Consider the following 22,951-nt stretch of genomic DNA (forward strand, 5'->3'; position numbering starts at 1 on the left):
GGGACATACAGTTAAGGTGAATGGTGGAAAATATAGGGATGATGTCAGAGGTAGGTTCTTTACCCAGATTGTAGTGGGGTCATGGAATGCACTGCCTGTGGAAGTAGTTGAGTCGGAAACATTATGGACTTTTAAGCAGCTATTGGATAGGTACATGGATTGCGGTAGAATGATATAGTGTAGATTAATTTCTTCTTAAGGGCAGCACGGTGATATTGTGGATAGCACAATTGCTTCACAGCTCCAGGGTCCCAGGTTCAATTCCGGCTTGGATCACTGTCTGTGCGGAGTCTGCACATCCTCCCCGTGTTTGCATGGGTTTCCTCCGGGTGCTCGGTTTTCCTCCGACAGTCCAAGGGTGGGCTGCTCTTTCCGGGGGCTGGTGCAGACTCGATTGGCCAAATGGCCTCCTTCTGCACTGTATATTCTATGATTAATCTAGGACAAAGGGCCGGCACAACATCGTGGGCGTAAGGGCCTGTTCTGTGCTGTAATTTTCGATGTTCTATCACTCACACCTTAACTATGAGGCCACTGATGAAGTCATGATGACTTCGAATTTCTCCTAAAATGCCAACTGAACACACTGACTGGCAGAATTACATTACCCACGTGATTGGCGAGACGCAACCACAGGCTGACTTGGCGAGTGGTGAAATCTGACATCACTGCTCTGATCATCACCAGTACAGAGAGATAAATGTCACATTGTTCATTCACATTTCTGATTTATTATGTGGGGAAACTGATGGGCTTTGGGACGCAATTAAAAGTTATTTTAAGTGAGATCAAATCAGCGGCTGGCGAGTTGTGTGCCACACACAGCAGCAGAGACTGCAGACAGAGAATGAATCGAATATTCACATGTCACACCGGAGAACACATCGGAGAACACTTCAGCAGTCAAGGGCATTCAGCCTCTGACCACCGGGTCAGCGTTCTCCAAGGCGGCCTTCAGGACGCGCGACAATGCAGAATCGACAAACAGAAACATGTAGCCACGTTCCGCACCCATGAGTGCGGCCTCAACCGGGTCCTTGTATTCATGTCGCATTACATTCACCCCCCACCATCTGGCCTGGGCTTGCGAAATACTCAGCAAGAGCAACGACTGGGCCCGTATGTCTTTTATTCTGTTCAGTAAGACGTCTGACAACACCAGGTTAAAGTCCAACAGGTTTGTTTCAAACACTAGCTTTCGGAGCACTGCTCCTTCCTCAGGTTCTGTTTTATTTTGTTCGCAGTGGAGGCTAACAAACCCAAAATACCCCAATTTACCCAATGATCCCAGTACGAAAAGCAAGGGACAACAATTTTTCTTTTGATTTTATTTTAACAACGAAACCAAATTGAACAGGAATATAGAAGCGCATTGAGCTGATACAATAAGCTTCGGGAGGCAATGAGAAGCTGGTTTGAGTGAGCTGTGATCTTCGGTTGGTTCGTTGGTCTAGGGGTATGATTCTCGCTTAGGGAGCTTCCATTTGCGATAAAATGCGAGAGGTCCCGGGTTCAAATCCCGGACGAGCCCTGTTTTTTTAAATCAGGACGATCGATATGGTGTCATTGACTGAAATCGGGAGCAGGGTTGAGCTGCAGAGAATATATCAGTGCAGAACATGTGAAGAAACGAACACGACATTTAAAGACCGTTTCACCATGGTGTCGGACTCTGAATTTATCCTCAGATATCAAGTAAAACAAACGAACGCTTGTGCATCCAGGTAGCTGGCTGAATGCAATGGTTGTATGTGACCCCGATAACCTTTGATTTATTTGCTGAACAAGAATCCTTCAATCTCCGCCTTAAAAATAATCAATGTCCCGCTTCCACGCCTTCTGAGGCAGAGTTCCAAAGTCGCACAACTCTCTGAGAGGGAGACATTTCCAAATCTCCGACCGAAAAGGGCGAAATCCTTGTTTTTCTCTGCCCAATAGTTCTGCTCTCACCCACAAGCAGTGACATCCTTTACACGTCCACCTTGTCAAGACCATTCAAAATCTGATGTACTTCAATCAAATTAACTGTCAGTCTTCACATCTCCACTGGAAACAAGTGCAGTCTGTCTAACCTTTCCTCATTAGAAACCCCGCTCATTCCTGGCACCAATCGAGGAAACCTCCTCTGAACCGTCTCCAACGTATTTACATCTTTCCCCAAATAAGGAGACCAAAACTGCACAGCATTAGCGAAATGTTACAGCTCCTGGCTTAAAAGGGACAGTAGTAATAGGGACAGTAGGATATAAATGTGGCTGAATATTAAGAACAGAATGTAATGGTCAATTAGAGACTTTTCGGACTGGAAGAAGGTTTGTAGTGTTCCACATGGGTTCCTACTGGAATATTTGCTTTCCCTGATATATAACAATGTGCTAGATCATGGTGCACAGGGAACAGTTTCAAAGTTTGATGATGGTACAAACTTGGAAATTTTGTAAATTGAGACGTGGACAATCTGGATAGAACTTCAAAAAGATTTTCAATCTGGAGACGTGTGAGATGATGCATTTTGGTAGGGAAGTATAGAATCATAGAATTTACAGTGCAGAAGGTGGCCATTCGGACCATGGAATCTGCACCGGCTCTTCAAAGAGCACCCCACTGAAAACCACACCTCCACCCTGTCCCCGTATCCCAGCAACCCCATCTAACCTCAGGGCAATTTAGCATGGCCTATCCACCTAACCTGCACATCTTTGGAGTGTGGAAGGAAACCGGAGCACCCGGAGGAAACCCACGCAGACACAGGGAGAACACAGACACTGATCCAAGCGCGATCCGAACCTGAGACCCAGCGCTCTGAAGCCATAGTGCTAACCATTATGCTACGGTGCTGCCATTCAAATATTTATGGGATGAAGGAGCAGAGAGAAGTGGGTGTATGTGTGGATAGACCATTGAAGGTAGCAGGACAGGTGGAGAGAACAGACAATAAAGCAGATCTTATTCTGGGTTTATTCCGAATGGAAAAGAGAACAAGAGGAAGGAGGTTATGCTGAATCTGTACAAGGCGCCAGTTAGACATCAGATGGAATATTTTGCACAGCTCTGGGAGCCACAATATTGGAAGGCTGTGGACGTATTGGGCAGCGTGCAGAAGAGGTTTATAGAATAGGTTCCATTTATGAGGCTAGATTGGAGATGTTGGGAACGTTCTCCTTGGACAGAATCAGGCTGAGGGTAGATTTGATCGAGATGTTCAAAATCATGAGCGGGCGAGGCGAAGTAAATAGAGCGAAACAGTTCCCCCGAGTTAAAAGAGCAAGAACGAGAGGGCACAGATTTCAGTTGATTTGCAAAGGAAGCAGATGTGATGTTTGAAAAAGAAGCACTTTTGCACAACGAGTGCTTCGGGTCTGGAACGCACTGACTGGAAGTGTGGTGCAGGCAGGTTCAACTGAAGCGTTCAAGAGGGCATCAGGTGATTACTTGAATAGAAAAAACTTGCAACAGTTCGGGGACAGGGCGGGGGAATAGCACTAACTCGTAATGCTTGTTTGGAGAGACGGTGTAAACACGATTGTCCAAATGACCTCTTTCTGCGCTGTAACCATTCTCTGATCCTGTGATGTGGTTTCACCAATTCACTGTATCACTCAAGAATAACTCCCTTACTTTTATGTTCAACTCCTCTCGTAATAAGGATAGAAATCTACTCACCTTCTTAATTACTTGTTGCACTGACACACTCAGTTTTCGTGATTCATGCATCAGCAAACCGAGATCCCTCGTAATTCTGCAGCCGTTGGACGTCGAAGTAAAGCTCTGTTTATTTTTACTCTACCTGCCAAAGCGAAACCCTGCGCTATTTAAACATTGTTTTGGAGCTGCCAGGTTTCTGTCACTCACTCAACCTCTCTCTATCCGTCTGTAATCTGCTTCTGTCCTCTTCACAACATACTTCACTCCCTATCGTTGTGTGATTTTCAAAACTTCCCCACACAATGGGCTTTGTCCAGATATAAAATCCTGGAACAAGCAGAAAAACTCTGTGAGCCTGACGTGATTTAACACGCAGCCTTCGGATCGGCATTCAGAAGCGCTATCGGGCGCCACAAGACCTCCTGTCGAAGATTAAATTTCAATGCTGACAGATTTCCTCATTTACACCTTGATTATATCCTGTAAAGTGACGATCAGAAGAGAATCATGTAAGGAAACAGAATATTCGCTCCCTCGCTCCTTTCCCTCTTTACTTCCTGTTGATTTACATCGAATGGAAGAGTAACAGGAAAAATAAATAACCAGAGAGCAGAAACACAACATTACCCTGTGGGGTCAATTTATTCTCAAATGTCTCAATATATTGAGTGAGTGAGAAATACTTTAGCCTTTAGAGTTCAAAATGAATCTGAATCTGATTGAATCCACGAATGATAGAGTTTTATGGCCTTTTGTTTCTAATCGGTGAGATGCTGCAAATTGTGGACCAGCAGTTCCCAAAGTACAAGGGAGCAGTTCCATCCTTTCTTTTCTTCCTTCCTACATTGTTCTCTCCGTTTCTCCTTTCTCACCGAGATGGTAAAATGTTGGGAATTCCAGTTTAATTTCCTCTTCAGGCGGTGTTTTGTCAATTCCAAACGATATTGAACATTCCAATCAAATGCATTTGTTATTTCCCATTGTTGCTCCCTGTGTTTATTGTGTTGTATTCTCTCACTGTCTGTTTATGATCAATGTTCCGTCTCGCTGTCTGTTCCTGTGAAGATCAGCGTCACCTCCCGCCTAGCAGCCTTTAAGTTGCTCTGCGCCAATCATAGAAACATAAACAAATGGAGCATAAGGAGGCCGTTCGGCCCTTCGTGCCTTCTCTGCCATTCATTGTGATCATGGCTGATCATCCAACCCAATTGGCTGATCCCTCCTTCCCCCGCCTCCCCTCCCGTATTGTTGATTGCCTTCACCCCACGTGCGTCATCAAACTGTTTCTTGAAAATATAGTGGTTTTGCCTCAGCAAATTGCTGTGGGAGCAAATTCCAATCTGACCAAACTCTGCGTAAAGACATTTATACTCTTCTCCGTCCAACACGGTCTACCCCATATCCTCAGACTGTGACCCCTGGTTCTGAACATCCCACCATCAGGAGCATTCTTCCTGCATCAACTCTGTCTAGTCCTTTTGGAATTCGACAGCTTTCTATGAAATCCCCTCATTCTTCTGAACGCCAGCGAATACAATCGCAACCGCCCAGTCTCTCCTCATACGTCAGACCTTTAATCCCAGGAATCAGTGTGCTGTACCTCCTCTGCGCTCCCTCTACAGCAAGAACACCCTTTCTCAGAGAAGGAGACCAAATGTACACACGATATTCCAGACCTGGCCTCACCAGGGCCCTGGATAATTGCACCAAGAATATTCCTGCTCCTGCACTGTAATCCTCTCGCGATGAAGGCCAACATACTATTGACCTCCTTTCCCGCCTGCTGCACCTGCAAGCTCACCCTCAGCAACAGGTGTACGAGGACCGCCAGGTCTCGTTCCACATTCCCCTCTCCTATTAATGGACATTCAGATGACAATCTGCCTTCCTGGTTTTGCTCCCAAAGTGTATAACCTCACATTTATACATATTATACATTCATCTGCCATTCATTTTCCCACTCACTCAACACATGTGGAGTTAGAGCAATTCGTCCTGTCAGTTCGCATTTCATAATAGTTGGATTCCAGCTTGTGTGACTATCTGTGTGGAGTTTACACTTTACCTCGTGTCTTCATGGGTTTTTTCAGTGTGTTCCTGTTTCGTCCCACAGTGTAGGTTGGGTGGATTCGTCATGAGCAAGTGCGGGGTTATGAGGAGAAGCGGAAGAGGGGGTCCAGGTCGAGTGCGCTTTCCGAAGTTCGGTGCAGGCTCAAGAGGCCGAATGTCCTGCAGGGTTTCTCTGGATAACAAATTAGAATCATCAGAACTCCGACATTGACGGGATGTTTGAGGCGTCCGAGTGATGTCCATCATGATGCGATCAATTGTTTGTATCTTTCAGTCTTTCCGCGGTGTTTTATTTACAATGTGTAGAAACATGTTGGACATGGTGTTGAAGTGTTTCCCATCAGTCCAATCAGAACAATCCCTGAGCTGACATGATGGAAATGTAATTTGCTGACAGGAACAACATTTCCAACACTTCACATCTGGCTGCACATCTGGACCAATGCATTTAGACAACCTTCTTCCGTTAGTTATTGGGGATGTTAAAAGTCCATGAGGTGGTTTGGTGAAGTCAGGTTACATGGCGAGTTGGCCGAGAGGTGAAGGTGATGCGCTGCTAATCCATTGTGCTTTGCATCTGCGGGTTTGAATCCAGTCTCGTCGACACGGAACTAGGATGAAGGTTAGATTCGGAGTTCAACAGGCCTGAGGAATGAATCTTCTTGCACCAATCTCTATACCGACATTCCTAATCCTCTGTCTGATAATCGATTTAAATCACGACACCAGTTTTGGGCAGGAGTTTGGCACCATGAAAACATGCGGCTTCAGAATCTCTAAAACAGACGCCAGCTTCATCTGGGGCACTGCTGGCAGATTTTGTCTTTCCAGAACCGGCCACCCAGCCGTGAAAACAAGTTCATCAGATGATCTCATTACACTGTAAGACGGAGGAGCAGAAGTAGGTCATTCGGCCAATCGTGTCTGGTCCACCATTCAGATAGGTTTTAACTGATCTGATATAATCCTCAAACCCACTTTCCCACATCATCCCCATAATCCTTGATTTCCTTACTGATTAAAAATCTGTCTGTATCAGCCTTGAACATATTTACTGACCCAGCCTGACAGCCCTATTCGGTTACAAAAATGGTTCCACAGATACACTATAGTCTGAGAGAAGAAATTACTCATCATCCCTGCTTTGAATGGGCGGCCCCTTACTCTGAGATCATTCCCTTTGGTCCGAGACTCTCCCACATGAAGAAACAACCTCTCAGCATCCACCCGGTTAATCCCCTTGTAAATCGATTAAATCGGTGAATTTGAATGGTGGGATTTCTTACGTGTCCCAAAGTTTAGTTCAGGCCTCTGGATTCCCAATCCAGTGACATAATCTTTCATCCCTCTGGACATAAAACAGTTGATTCAGCTCATTGTTAACATCTTGGGCCAGTGGGCCTATGAATGGCAAATGGTGTTTAATTTGGATAAATGTGGGGAGATGCATTTTGGTTGATCCAATCAGAGCTGGACTCGTTCAATTAATAGTAAGGAGTTGGGTACAGTTATAGAACAAAAAGATCAAGGAGTGTACAGGTCCATAGCTCCTTGAAGATAGAGTCGTAGTCGGACAAAATGGTGAAGAAGGCATTCAGCATGCTCGGTTTTATTGGTCAGAATATTGAATACAGGAGTTGGGACGTCTTGTTGAAGTTGTACAAGACATTGGTAAGACCACACACGGTATGCTGTGTTCAGTTATGGTCACCCTACTAGAGGAAGGATATTGTTAACCTAGAAAGAGTGCAGAAGCAATTTACGAGGATGCTACCAGGACTTGATAGTCTGCGTTATAAGGAGAGGCTGGATAGGCCGGGACTTTTCCCCCTGTAGCTTGAGAGGCTTACGGGTGATCTTACAGCGATCTATAAAATAATGAGGAGCATAGATAAGGTAGGTAGTCGACACATTTCCCCAAAGGTAGATGTGTCTCGAACTAGAGGGCATTTGTATAAGGTGAGAGGGGAGAGATACTAAATAGACCAGGCAGGAAATTTCTTCACGCTGAGGGTGGTGAGTATCTGGGACGGGCTGCCAGAGGCAGGGGCGTGTACAATTTAATCTTTAAAAAATCAGTTGGACAGTTACATGGGCAGGATGGATAAGAGAGGGCCAAACACGGGCAAGTGGGACTAGCTTTGTGATAGAGACTGAACGGCATGATCAAGCTGGGCCGAACGGCCTGTTTTTATGCTGTAAACATCTATGACTCTATCCCTCTTCCTGAGGACATTCGAATTTCCTCCACAGAATTGTATTGAACCGATTGATACATAATAATTTATTCTACACTTTATCTAAATTAGACAGATATTGTGGATTCATTAGGGGCTAAACAAAATATGAGAGACAATTGAATGAACAAAGTTACAAGAAATTACATTCCAAAAAACCACAACAGTGTTTGGATGGACAGGTGGAAGTTTGAGCTGAGGAGGGAAAACTCGGCTGTCAGCAAGTTGCACCGGATTTCTGTAAAAAACGACCGCGGCAGGACTCGAACCTGCAATCTTCTGATATCATCACTGAAATTTACCGAAGTCAGACGCCTTATCCATTAGGCCACGCGACCACTGGTTATGATACGTGAGCTGATGTTTATCTCTTGTGAATAAATACTGCGATTCTATGTGTTTCATTTCTATTGTTTGGTGATCCGCTGTTTCCCAGATCCCAGAAAATACAAGGGAAAGCTCCAGCTTCCGGGCATGGTCATTTTCAAAGTGGAAAAGCCCTTCACTCTGTGAGCTGTGAAGATTCATGGAGGCTCGGGGACTCTCAGGCCGGCCAGGGCTCTTTATCCGGCTCCATTCACAGGAAAAGTGACTTCAGTTTCCGCAATAACATCCACTCTCTCTGAAACCCCCAAACTGAAAATCAGTCTCACCGTTAAGGTGAAGACTGCGGACTGCGGTTCCCGCCCCTGCTGTTTAATACAGATCACTATAACTGTGTACATTGAGCAGAAAGAAATTGCAGTTGTTTGTAAACATCTCTTACTGAACTCACTGTCATTCTGCATTAACAGGACGAGTTTGAGTCTCGTGATATTTGATCCGATATTAAACCTTGCAAAAATATAAACTGAGCAGGTAAATCAGAAATATCCGGAAAAGATTATTTGAATTGCGCTTTTGAACGGAGTCATTTCAAAAACATTCCAACACAGAGAGAAATTCCTGGAACCAGCTGCAGAAAATCTCCGGGAGCCTGACGTGATTTGGACGCAACCTTCTGATGTGGAGTCAGACGCGCTACCTTAGCGCCAGAAGCCCAAGTTCTAATAACTGAACCTTTCTCCTCAGAGATTTATTTTTTATTTACACTTTGACGGTACACTGTAAATCAGCACCTGTGCGAAAGAAACTCAAAGAAGTCTGATTGAGGGATACTAAAGTGCCCTGAAGTAAAGCAGCTGTACCACGTGGTTAAGGTGATGCACAATAATCCATTGTGCTCTGTACACGTGGCTTCATATCACATCCTCGTCTGTACCGTGTCTGTTGTGTCTCTGGTTAACTTGATGTGGGTGAAGTGAAAATGCTGTGATTTTTAGCTTTTGTTTGAGGCCTTGGGTGGTGAATAGTCAAACACTGTCCATACTGAAAGCACATTCATCGTGGCCGGAAACTTCCACAAGGCCAACCTCAAGAGTGTACTGCCAAAATTCCACCAGCACATCTCCTGTCCCACCAGGGGAGACAACACGATTGACCACTGCTCCTCAAAAATCAAGGGCACCTACCGTTCCATCCCGTGGCCGCACTTTGGAAAATCAGACCATAGGACTGTGCTCCTTCTCCCGGCATACAAGCAGAAACTTAAGTGGGAGAATCCAGCTAAGAAGGTCGTGCAGTGCTGGTCCGAGGAAGCAGAAGAGCTCTGACGTGACTGTTGGAGACAGTGGACTGGTCCATATTTAAGAACTCAGCAACTAACTGAAATGCGTATGTCACCACTGTCACAGACTTCATCAGCAATTGTGTGGACGACTGCATGCCAAAGAAAGCAGTACGTACGTTTCCCAACCAGAAACTGTCGTGTTGGGTGTTGTGATACACAAATGAAACAACACGGGTGTAGATGGTACAACTCTGTTTTATTATTCTGTACAATAATAACTATTAACTTCTGGCTGTGGTTCGTACTTCACCAGCAAACCTGTGGACCCAGCCCTAGCACTATCTTAGTGAGGCACTCAGCACATGGTGTATGTCTGAGTGGCACGCTGTCAGCTCTGTGCTCTGAGCTATCTCCTGGTAGAATGAGCGGGAACTGTGGTGTGCCCTGTTTTATAGTGCGTGTGCCCTCACTGGTGATTCGCTGCGATGTTGTGTGTGTGTTGGTTGGTCCAACTACCTGTCCATCAGTGTGTGTGTGTGATTGCACCATAACACCATAAGACATGGGAGTGGAAGTAAGACCATTCGGCCCATCGAGTCCTCCACCATTCAATCATGTCTGATTTCAACTCAATTTACCCGCTCTCTCTCCATAGCCCTTAATTCCTCGAGAAATCAAGAATTTATCAACGTCTGTCTTAAAGACACTAAACGTCCCGGCCTCCACCGCCCTCTGTGGCAATGAATGCCACAGACCCACCACTCTCTGGCTGAAGAAATTCCTCCTCATCTCTGTTCTAAAGTGACTCCCTTTTATTCTAAGGCTGTGCCCCCGGGTCCTAGTCTCCCCTGCTAATGGAAACAACTTCCCTACGTCCACCCTATCTAAGCCATTCATTATCTTGTAAGTTTCTATTAGATCTCCGCTCAACCTCCTAAACTCCAATGAATATAGTCCCAGGATCCTCAGATGTTCATCGTATGTTAGGCCTCCCATTCCTGGGATCATCTGTGTGAATCTACACTGGACCCGCTCCACTGGCAGTATGTCCTTCCTGAGGTGTGGGGCCCAGAATTGCTCACAGAAGACTAAATGGGGAATAACTAGTGCTTTATAAAGCTTCAGAAGTACATCCCTGCTTTTATATTCCAAGCCTCTTGAGATAAATGACAACATTGCATTTCCTTTCTTAATTACGAACTCAACCTGCAAATTTACCTTCAGAGAATATGTTATGATATGTTAATGTGGATATCATGACATCCCCCCTTTTCACAAGGTAATGTGCCTACATGGTAATAAATATTGGTGTGTACTGAGTGCATATGAATATGTGCAACATTTACAACATGTACATGAGGCTAAACTATATACATCGGAAGGTGTCAGGTGCAACAGAGCAACGAGGTTGTCGCACAAACAAAACAAGTGCAATCAGCAAATATCAAAACAGAACTTCTGGAACAACAAGAAAGAAACACGTTAACAGTATTGCAAAACAATTCAGTGATTCCAATGTGCAAACAGGCTCATAAGTCCAGTCTATTAGGTGGGCGACGGATTTGGGTTGGCCGTTAGGGTGGCACACCATTCATCGCCCGGATTAATGCTGTGCACTGGCATCGGCTGGTGGGTCCGACTTGGGGACATCCAGTTCTTGTTTATTACCGCAACACAAAAGGCTTCCCGTTCGTCGGTATCACCGGTCTGCACGTCGTCAGGGTATGATTCGGTGTACGGGGGCTAAATGGCCCGCACGTCCCTGCGAGGCTGGCAGAATTGCAGAGAGTTGGCACGTTGAGCTGCTCGACAGCAGGCAGCGTAGTGGCCCATCCTGCTGCAGCAGAGGCATTGTCGCGCTTTGGCTGGACATTGCCGCTTCAAGTGTGCAAATCCACAGTTGCCGCACGTCGTGACGTCATGGCGTTCGTCGCGCCACCGTGCATGCATGGTGCGGTCCTGCATAGAGCATGCCTGCGCATCCCGTCTCTCTGTGTCGATGTCCCCTCTTTTCGCGCGTACAAGCGCGGGAGGCCTCGGAAAGCGCGCGAAATGGCCGCCCTCGTCCGGGCCGCGGGCCGGGAGGAACTCAATTGACTGGACCTGCTCGGCTCATAGGAACCCTGCCATGTCGATTCGGCTGCCTGGAATTTGGATCGCTGGTTGCGCCTTCGTGGAGGACACAGGTCTCGATAGCGGTGGCTAGGGTGTGGCGCTTTATGTTGAGGAGCTGCTGGCGTAGGGTGTCCGAGGTGACCCCAAAAACTATCTGATCCCGAATCATGGAGTCGGAGGTGGCTTCATAGCCGCAGGACTGCGCGAGGATATGGAGATATGTCAAATAAGACTGAAAAGGCTCATCCATACCCTGCAGGCGCTGCTGGAAGAGGTACCTCTTGAAGCTCTCATTTACTTCCACGCTGAAGTGTTGCTCAAATTTTAGAAGGACCGTCTTGTACTTCGTCTTGTCCTCGCCTTCCGTGAATGCCAGGGAGTTGTAGATGTGGATGGCGTGTTGCTCTGCCGTGGAGAGGAGGAGGGCGATCTTCCTGGTGTCCGATGCATTCTCCCTGCCTGTGGCTTCTAGGAAGAGTTGGAAGCTCTGTTTAAACAGCTTCCAGTTGACGCCAAGATTTCCAGCGATCCGGAATATGAAGGTTTCCAGCGATCCGATGTGGCGGGATGATGGTTTCAATGGCGCAGGATGGCGGGTTTCTGAAGAGGTGCAGGTAGGTCTCACAGTTGCTGGCGAGTATCTAGACCTGGTGTCATGTCGTGTTGGGTGTTCCGATAAACAAACAAACCAACACGTTTGTAGATGGTACAACTCTGTTTTATTATTCTGTACAATAATAACTATTAACTTCTGGCTGTGGTTCGTACTTCACCAGCAAGCCTGTGGAACCAGCCCTAGCACTATCTTAGTGAGACACTCAGCACATGGTGCATGTCTGAGTGGCACGCTGTGAGCTCTGTGCTTTGAGCTCTCTCCTGGTAGAATGAGCGGGAACTGTGGTGTTCCCTGTTTTATAGTGCGTGTGCTCTCACTGCTGATTGGCTGCGATGTTGTGTGTGTGTTGGTTGGTCCATCTACCTGCCCATCAGTGTTTGTGTGTTATTGCACCAAGATATGTTAATGAGGATATCATGACAGAAACCATGGCTTAATCGGGAGATTGACTCCCTACAGAAGGACAGATCTGAGGTGTTCAAGTCAGGCGGCCCTGACCTATACAATGAATCCAGGTACAACCTCGGTAAAGCCATCCGGGAAGCCAAGAGAGAATATCAGACCAAGCTAGAGTCACAGCCTAGCGTTACAGACTCTCGTCGGTTGTGGCAAGGTTTAAACAACATAACGGGCTACAAAGCGACGCCGAGCAGCGTCTCCAGCAGCAGAGCACCCCTCTCCGATGAACTCAATGCATTCTATGCTTGGTTCAAGCAGGAAACCATTGATCCGCTGTTGAGTGCCCCAACAGCCCAAAAAACACTCATACCCACCGATACTGAATTAATCCCACTTTTCCCAAACAGTAATTGTGATTGGTAGATACAGAAAGATTTCCACACTGATATTCGGCACCAATATCTGACAGAGACTGGATTCCACCCTCACGTGCAGTACCAGTCATTGACTGATAATGAATAAATCTATGAGGAGAAAGGTTCAGTGACCAGCACTTGAGCGTGTCGCGCAACGGTAGCGCGTCTGACTCCAGATCAGAAGGTTGCCTGATACGAAAGAGAAAATGATGGAAAATCACAGCAGGTCTGGCAGCATCTGTAGGGAGAGTAAAATCTAATGTTTTGAGTCTAATGACTTTTTGCCACATCAGGAGGTTTAGAAGCATAATATAAATAATCTTTTCAGGATGCTTCAATTTCTTTTCCAACTTCCTGGATTTATTTTTAAATTTGAGGTACACTTTCTTTATTGTCTCCCATCAGATCACCTTTACCTTTACCACTTGAGTATTTCTCATGTCCCCAGTTTCTATCCCTCACCGTCTGAAACTGATGTCGGAAACCAATCTTTGATTTTTGACCTAATTCATAATCATCTGCCGTTTCCGCTGCTAATCTCGCAGTTTTAACCCCCTGTTCTTCCACATGAGTTCTCACTAGATCAGGAATTGAATTTTTAAACTCCTCCAAAAGTATTATTTCTCTGAGAGCTTCATATTTTTGTTCTATTTTCAAACCCCTTATCCACCAATCAAAATTACTCTGTTTGAGCCTTTCAAACTCCATGTATGTTTGACCAAATTCTTTCCTTAAATTTCTAAACCTTTGTCTGTAAGCTTCAGGCATTAGCTCATATACACTCAAGATGGGTTTCTTCACCTCCTCATACGTTTCAGATACCTCATCCGGTAGTGATGCAAACACTTCACTCGCTCTGCCTACCAGCTTTGTTTGAATCAGTAACACCCAGATGTCCTGCAGCCATTTCATTTGTTTAGCTACCTTCTCAAATGAAATGAAAAAGGCTTCCACTTCCTTCTCGCCAAGCCTTGGCAATACTTGGACAGAATTAAATAGATTCTTACCAAGCCTTCGACTATGACGCTCGTACTCACTATCTTCATCGCTATCATCCAACTGTCCGTTTCACTTTACGTCTGCCAATTTTAACTGATTGTCATGTTTCATGGCCATTTTCTGATGTTCAAACTCCCTCTCTTTATCTTTTTCCCTGATCTGTATCTCCCTTTCTTTTTCTTTTTGTTCTGCTAGGGCTACTCTTGCTTTTCACCTTTCTTCTCTCTCCTTTTCTTTTTCCTCTCTCTCTTTCTCTTTCTTTTTCCTCTCTCTCTCTTTCTCTTTCTTGCTCCTCTCTCTCACTCTCGTATGCAAGCCGCTTTAATTCTTTCTCATGTTGCATTTGTTTAATTTGCAACTGAATTTTTGCCATTTCCAATGAGTCAAACCCTATCTCAGGCAACTGTAAATGCTTGACCACCGCATCTTTTCCGCATTTTGTCAGGCAATGTTAACTGCAATATTCTTGCCAAATCTAACAGTCTGCTTTTCGTTTCTGTCCGTAAAGTACTATGTGTGACATGCTCCACCCCCAAAAACTGCTGAGCCTCTGAAAGGGCCATTGTTCACAACACTCTCCCCACTTAAACTAAAGTACCACACCGGAAAAGCAACAATCCTTCACTGTCTTTAAGTTCACAAAAGCCAATCCAATCGACAGACTTTTATTCCGGACGAGCCCCCAATTGTTATGGGCGAGGCATTTTCAGAACCCCAAAATGTAACATGGAGTTCAACCAACCTCTCCCTTTAATTGATTTGTTGCTTTTCCTAGCACACGGCTTTTTCCCTAGGTATGGCATTACAATTATGGACACGTGGGTTTTTAAACACCAAACACTGTTTATTCCATCAACTCAACTTAACATCTTCAATAAACATTGGATCTCTTAACACCCCTTACTTCAAAGATAACTCAGAAAATATTGCAACAGTAAATAATTCCTTAAAATGTTCCTTCAAACTTCCAAGCGACTTCAAACAGAATCACATCAAGTTAAGGGCTTTACAATTATGAATTTAAATCACCCAAATGATCCCGAGATGGTCTTTTATGTCAGAGATCCAGCTCCCTGCAAACACAGACACTCCCTAGCTCTTTTCAAACTTGCAGCTCTCTGGAAACACACAGACACACAAAACCTGCTTTTTAAACTGAAACTAAAAACCTGCAAAATGGCTGACCTAAAGCCCAGCTCCACCCACTCTCTGACATCACTGTTTTCTTAAATTTACATTGCTTCAACATCCATGTCTTGAAGGTACACTCACACTAGGCTAAATCGCTGGCTTTTAAAGCAGACCAAGGCAGGCCAGCAGCCTGCCCGTACCAGCCTCCCCGAACAGGCGACGGAATGTGGCGACTAGGGGTTTTTCACAGTAACTTCATTGAAGCCTACTCGTGACAATAAGCGGTTTTCATTTCATTTCTTTTCATTTCATTTCATTCATGACAGTACACTATGCAACCATGTCATTTATCTACCTTCTGTATGTGATTCGTCATTGTTTGCGATATGACTTACCACAGTGCAATCATCCACAAAATTATAGATTGAGTTGGAGCTAAATCCTGCCACACAGGATATGCCTCCATGATTTACTAATTGAGCAGATCCTCCTGGCTTGTGCTCTGACCGCGATCCGGGGAACTGCCGGAATCCAGACACGTGATCATGTTAGTTGCGTCATCAGGTCATCATGTGACCATTCGGCCTGCACAGGTCTCCTGTGCTGTAATTTCTAGATTTCATCATTTTAATTTTCTTCCAGACTGGGAAGTGTGGTCCTGTTCCATTGGAATTTCTAATAGATTTCCAATGTAACTGATGGTGTTCCACAAACTATTTAATCGGTGGAATTGTGCGTTTCGGGAGCTGAGATTTTCGAGTCTCTCAAGGCTTCTCTCCAAATCCAATGGTCATTTCCCACGAAGATTCAACCCCTCCTCACATAAACCCCGGGACCCCGTTGATCGTTTGAATGTAGTAACTTCCTGGAGTGATTCCAGGCTGGTTTTAGAATGTATTCCATCGACCAAATTACCAATGAAATGATCCAGCTGCAATGGCTGAGTGGTTAAGGCGTTGGACTTGATATCCAATGGGGGTTTCCCGCGCAGGTTCGAGCCCTGTGATTCGAAATGTTTGTTGAACTCCCCGCCCAAGCCGCTGACTCGAGAATGAATCGGAATGTTTGTAAATGAACCGTTTGAACCTATATCGAGTTCAGTCAGATATTTAACGTTTGTTTTTGGAACTGAACGAAATATAAAGAAGCTCGCACTCAAAACAACAATCAATAAATAATAACGTTTCCTGCAACGTTCGGAAGGAGAAGCAGCAACGGCAGCGAATGGAAACGTGGTTCGGTTTCATTCAGCTGAATGTATTTCTGGGTAAAAATATCGTGGCAGAAATGGAACATTTTTTATTTCTCTATCTGTTTCTTTGTTTCTTTCTCTCTCCCTCACTCACTGTTTTTGTGCTTCTCTGGGGACTGATTGGATACAGTGAAATTCAGCCCCATCTCATCCAACTCTTTTGGACCAACACGTCCTGGTGATGGACGGTCCTGAATCAGTGGAAGAATCGACAAACTATTCCAGTCTTGGCTCTGTGAGAAGTTCCATTCCTGGTTGTGAGGTGGTTCTGAGATAAAGGGATCGAGAGAGAACGAGGTGACTGCAGTCTGACTCTTACTCTGAAAACCAGTTAGTGTGCCCTTGTAGAAAGTGGATGTGTCTGAGAACAAGAGGAAAGCAGATCATGGGCCTGTGATTGATTTTATTGAGCCGGACCTTGAAAAGTGAAGCAAACTTCTAACCAGTCGGCGCCTGTCTGAGAACTGGTAAGGAATTACGGCTGATATTGAAATGGTTCATCTTTAATTAGTTACAGCAAATCGATTCTTTCAGGGGTGTTGGTGTATTGTTTTCAGAGTCACTGTCATAGTTTCTTAAAATATGATTTGTGCTTGTTTTTGTTTTGTTCAGTAATTTGGGGAATCCATTTGGAGGAGGTGCAGTTGGTCAATATCTGTGCCTCTTGCTTGGCAGCTCCCCGGGAAGCAGCAGCTCCATTCCTATCCAGATCTGTGGGCCAAACAGGAGACCCAAACTATTGCGCACTGCTGCCATCTCCTGGCTGAAAGCAAGTTGTGCAGCAAGGCAACGATGTATTCGTGACACGTTTCAATTGGAGCAAAATAACATTAACATGGTTAAATATTATCATTGTAGTATCACATTTAAATCCCCAGATAGCTGATTTCTGCCTGAGCGACCCAGCTCATCCCGATCTATCGGAAAATGAAAGATTCCCATTTCAGCCATATTGGTTACAAGAATATCCAATCTCTGATTTAATACATTCCCCCGCTTCATTGTTTGTGTATTCGTTCTATAAATACAGAGGGGGTGACATTGCCCGGGGACAGGTGGTGGTATAGTGGTGACTGTCCCAGCATTTGACCCAGCTTCAGTTCCTGGCCATCACAGTGGTGAATTATTTAATTAAATAAGTGGTTGTGGTGTAATGGTGATGTTCCTGGGCTAGTAATCCAGAGGCCCAGGCTAATTCTCGAAGGGTACAGGTTCAAAATCCCTCCATGGCAACTGGTGGAATTTATTTGGAGGCGGCACGGTGGCACAGTGGTCTGCACTGCTGCCTCACAGCGCCAGTTCCCAGGTTCGATTCTGGCCTCGGGTGACTGTCTGTGTGGACTTTGCACGTTCTCCTCGTGTCTGCGTGGGTTTCCTCCGGGTGCTCCGGTTTCCTCCCAAGGATGTGGTTAGGTGAATTGGGTGTCTTTGTGGGGGAAATTGCCCCAAAAAGATTAGGTGGGGTTACGGGGCTAGGAGTGAGAATTGGATCTATCTTACAGATAGGTTCTGGATTAATAAGGGGATCAGGGGTTATGGGGAGAAGGCAGGAGAATGGGGATGAGAAACATATCAGCCATGATTGAATGGCGGAGCAGACTCGATGGGTCGAGTGGCCTAATTCTAGGGCAGCATGGTAGCACAAGTGATTAGCACTGTGGCTTCACAGTGTCAGGGTCCCAGGTTTGATTCCCCACTGGGTCACTGTCTGTCTGGAGTCTGCACGTTCACCCCGTGTCAGCGTGGGTTTCCTCTGGGTGCTCCGGTTTCCTCCCACAGTCCAAAGACGTGCAGGTTAGGTGGATTGGCCATGATAAATTGCCCTTAGTGACCATAAAGGTTAGGAGGGGTTATTGGGTTCCGGGGATAGGGTGGAAGCGAGGGCTTAATAGGGTCGGTGCAGACTCGATGGGCCGAATGGCCTCCTTCTGCCTTGAGGAGGTGGTGGAAGCAGGGACGATAGTGACATTTAAGGGGCATCTTGACAAATACATGAATAGGATGGGAATAGAGGGATACGGACCCAGGAAGTGTAGAAGATTGTAATTTAGTCGGGCAGCATGGTCGGCAGGGGCTTGGAGAGCCGAAGGGCCTGTTCCTGTGCTGTACATTTCTTTGTTCTTTGTAAATATCGCAGGTCAGGACAGGAAAGGAGGGGACACTCCTCAAATAAAATTCACCAATTGTTCTCATCACCCATGGGTTTCTTATCTAATAACCAGCATCACTTTGTTTTGAGTGGAAACATAGTTTAAATAAACAACAATGTTCAACATTAATAACTAAGTTCTCAGTCTGAAACAATAGTAAATAGGTGGGTTAAACGGGCCAGAAATACGAGCCACGCAAAGTTCCGTTTACAGAATGAGCTTAAAACACTCCTAGTGGCTGAATAAATTAATCACTAAGTAAGTTACATAATTAATACCAGTAAAAAGTTATTAGGGGACTCTATAGTCAGGGGCACAGATATGCGCTTCTGTGGACGTGAAAGAGATCCCAGGATGGTATGTTGCCTCCCTGGTGCCAGGGTCCAGGATGTCTCCGAACGGGTAGAGGGAATCCTGAAGGGGGAGGGCAAACAGGCAGAGGTCGTTGTACATATTGGTACTAACGACATAGGCAGGAAGGGGCATGAGGTCCTGCAGCAGGAGTTCAGGGAGCTAGGCAGAAAGTTAAAAGACAGGACCTCGAGGGTTGTAATCTCGGGATTACTCCCTGTGCCACGTGCCAGTGAGGCTAGAAATAGGAAGATAGAGCAGATAAACACGTGGCTAAACAGCTGGTGTAGGAGGGAGGGTTTCCATTATCTGGACCACTGGGAGCTCTTGCGGGGCAGGTGTGACCTGTATAAGAAGGACGGGTTGCATCTAAACCGGAGAGGCATAAATATCGTGGCTGCGAGGTTTGCTAGTGTCACACGGGAGGGTTTAAACTGGTATGGCAGGGGGGTAGGCACGGGAGCAATAGGTCAGAAGGTGAGAGCATTGAGGAAGAACTAGGGAATAGGGACAGTGTGGCTCTGAGGCAGAGCAGACGGGGAGAAGTTGCTGAACACAGCGGGTCTGGTGGCCTGAAGTGCATATGTTTTAATGCAAGAAGAATTACGGGTAAGGCAGATGAACTTAGAGCTTGGATTAGTACTTGGAACTGTGATGTTGTTGCCATTACAGAGACCTGGTTGAGGGAAGGGCAGGATTGGCAGCTAAACGTTCCAGGATTTAGATGTTTCAGGCGGGATAGAGGGGGATGTAAAAGGGGAGGCGGAGTTGCGCTACTTGTTCGGGAGAATATCACAGCTGTACTGCGAGAGGACACCTCAGAGGGCAGTGAGGCTATATGGGTAGAGATCAGGAATAAGAAGGGTGCAGTCACAATGTTGGGGGTATACTACAGGCCTCCCAACAGCCAGCGGGAGATAGAGGAGCAGATAGGTAGACAGATTTTGGAAAAGAGTAAAAACAAAAGGGTTGTGGTGATGGGAGACTTCAACTTCCCCAATATTGACTGGGACTCACTTAGTGCCAGGGGCTTAGACGGGGCGGAGTTTGTTAGGAGCATCCAGGAGGGCTTCTTAAAACAATATGTAGACAGTCCAACTAGGGAAGGGGCGGTACTGGACCTGGTATTGGGGAATGAGCCCGGCCAGGTGGTAGATGTTTCAGTAGGGGAGCATTTCGGTAACAGTGACCACAATTCAGTAAGTTTTAAAGTACTGGTGGACAAGGATAAGAGTGGTCCGAGGATGAATGTGCTAAATTGGGGGAAGGCTAATTATAACAATATTAGGCGGGAACTGAAGAACATAGATTGGGGGCGGATGATTGAGGGCAAATCAACATCTGACATGTGGAAGGCTTTCAAGTGTCAGTTGAAAGGAATACAGGACTGCATGTTCCTGTGAGGAAGAAAGAGAAATACGGCAATTTTCGGGAACCTTGGATGACGAGTGATATTGTAAGCCTCGTCAAAAAAAAAAAGGAGGCATTTGTCAGGGCTAAAAGGCTGGGAACAGACGAAGCCTGCGTGGAATATAAGGAAAGTAGGAAGGAACATAAGCAAGGAGTCAGGAGGGCTAGAAGGGGTCACGAAAAGTCATTGGCAAATAGGGTTAAGGAAAATCCCAAGGCTTTTTACACGTACATAAAAAGCAAGAGGGTAGCCAGGGAAAGGGTTGGCCCACGGAAGGATAGGCAAGGGAATCTATGTGTGGAGCCAGAGGAAATGGGCGAGGTAGTAAATGAATACTTTGCATCAGTATTCACCAAAGAGAAGGAATTGGTAGATGTTGAGTCTGGAGAAGGGGGTGTAGATAGCCTGGGTCACATTGTGATCCAAAAAGATGAGGTGTTGGGTGTCTTCATAAATATTAAGGTAGATAAGTCCCCAGGGCCTGATGGGATCTACCCCAGAATACGGAAGGAGGCTGGAGAGTAAATTGCTGAGGCCTTGACAGAAATCTTTGGATCCTCGCTGTCTTCAGGGAATGTCCCGGAGGACTGGAGAATAGCCAATGTTGTTCCTCTGTTTAAGAAGGGTAGCAAGGATAATCCCGGGAGCTACAGGCGGTTGAGCCTTACTTCAGTGGTAGGGAAATTACTGGAGAGAATTCTTCGAGACAGGATCTACTCCCATTTGGAAGCAAATGGACATATTAGTGAGAGGCAGCACGGTTTTGTGAAGGGGAGGTCGTGTCTCACTAACTTGATAGAGTTTTTCGAGGAGGTCACAAAGATGATTGATGCAGGTAGGGCAGTAGATGTTGTCTATATGGACTTCAGTAAGGCCTTTGACAAGGTCCCTCATGGTAGACTAGTACAAAAGGTGAAGTCACACGGGATCAGGGGTGAGCTGGCAAGGTGGATACAGAACTGGCTAGGCTGTAGAAGGCAGAGAGTAGCAATGGAGGGATGCTTTTCTAATTGGAGGGCTGTGACCAGTGGTGTTCCACAGGGATCAGTGCTGGGACCTTTGCTCTTTGTAGTATATATAAATGATTTTGAGGAAAATGTAACTGGTCTGATTAGTAAGTTTGCAGACGACACAAAGGTTGGTGGAATTGTGGATAGCGATGAGGACTGTCGGAGGATACAGCAGGATTTAGATTGTCTGGAGACTTGGGCGGAGAGATGGCAGATGATGTTTAATCCGGACAAATGTGAGGTAATGCATTTTGGAAGGTCTAATGCAGGTAGGGAATATACAGTGAATGGTAGAACCCTCAAGAGTATTGAAAGTCAAAGAGATCTAGGAGTACAGGTCCACAGGTCATTGAAAGGGGCAACACAGGTGGAGAAGGTAGTCAAGAAGGCATACGGCACGCTTGCCTTCATTGGCCGGAGCATTGAGTATAAGAATTGGCAAGTCATGTTGCAGCTTTATAGAACCTTAGTTAGGCCACACTTGGAGTATACTGTTCAATTCTGGTCGCCACACTACCAGAAGGATGTGGAGGCTTTAGAGAGGGTGCAGAAGAGATTTACCAGAATGTTGCCTGGTATGGAGGGCATTAGCTATGAGGAGCGATTGAATAAACTCGGTTTGTTCTCACTGGAACGAAGGAGGTTGAGGGGAGACCTGATAGAGGTATACAAAATTATGAGGGGCATAGACAGAGTGGATAGTCAGAGGCTTTTCCCCAGGGTAGAGGGCTCAATTACTAGGGGGCATAGGTTTAAGGTGAGAGGGGCAAGGTTTAGAGTAGATGTACGAGGCAAGTTCTTTACGCAGAGGGTAGTGGTTGCCTGGAACTCGCTACCGGAGGAGGTAGTGGAAGCAGGGACGATAGGGACATTTAAGGGGCATCTTGACAAATATATGAATAGGATGGGAATAGAAGGATACGGACCCAGGAAGTGTAGAAAATTGTAGTTTAGTCGGGCAGCATGGCCGGCGCGGGCTTGGTGGGCCGAAGGGCCTGTTCCTGTGCTGTACATTTCTTTGTTCTTTGTTTGAGGTAATCACACATTATAGACAACGACATGCTTCCTTCAATGTTAATCTCCTTAATGACATCAAATACAATTGGCCTGAAATCTCTATTGAATAAATAAACAGCAAATTCTACAGTCAGCCCAGGAACAACCCGCGCCTTCATTCCACTTATTGTTACTTTCATTTCCCTAATCCCACTTCTTTATCACAAAGGTTTCTTTAAACTCCCTTCAAGAAAAGTGCTCACTTTCATCATCGACCATTCGTAATTGTTTTCTTTTGTATAAAACTTATGTCAAAGAGGAATGAGAAAGACTGGCTGTAGGTAATGGTGACATGTCATGTGGACCAGATGTGATGCAGCTGAGGATGCTGAGTGATGTAATAGTGGACACTGTGAAGTTACTGGCCAGAAACTTCCGAATTCGATTTGCGTTTTTAATGGACAGCTACAATCCACTTGTTTATTCCAGGACACAACAATGAATAAAGTGAATCAGTGCTGAACAGTTTCTATCATCCCAATCC

At 45.7% G+C, this 22,951-nt stretch overlaps 2 non-coding genes across 2 annotated transcripts; one reads left to right on the forward strand and one right to left on the reverse strand.

Moving 5' to 3' along the window:
* The first annotated feature begins 1,439 nt into the window (after nt 1–1,439).
* On the forward strand, nt 1,440–1,531 carry trnap-agg (transfer RNA proline (anticodon AGG)). Its single transcript has 2 exons — nt 1,440–1,475; nt 1,496–1,531. It is a non-coding gene; the product is annotated as a tRNA-Pro (tRNA).
* Nucleotides 1,532–8,200: 6,669 nt separating this feature from the next.
* Nucleotides 8,201–8,290, reverse strand: trnar-ucg (transfer RNA arginine (anticodon UCG)). The gene is given in 2 exon segments: nt 8,201–8,236; nt 8,254–8,290. It is a non-coding gene; the product is annotated as a tRNA-Arg (tRNA).
* Nucleotides 8,291–22,951: the final 14,661 nt, after the last annotated feature.

This window comes from Scyliorhinus torazame, chromosome 24 (genome assembly GCF_047496885.1).
Source record: "Scyliorhinus torazame isolate Kashiwa2021f chromosome 24, sScyTor2.1, whole genome shotgun sequence".
NCBI lineage: Eukaryota > Metazoa > Chordata > Chondrichthyes > Carcharhiniformes > Scyliorhinidae > Scyliorhinus > Scyliorhinus torazame.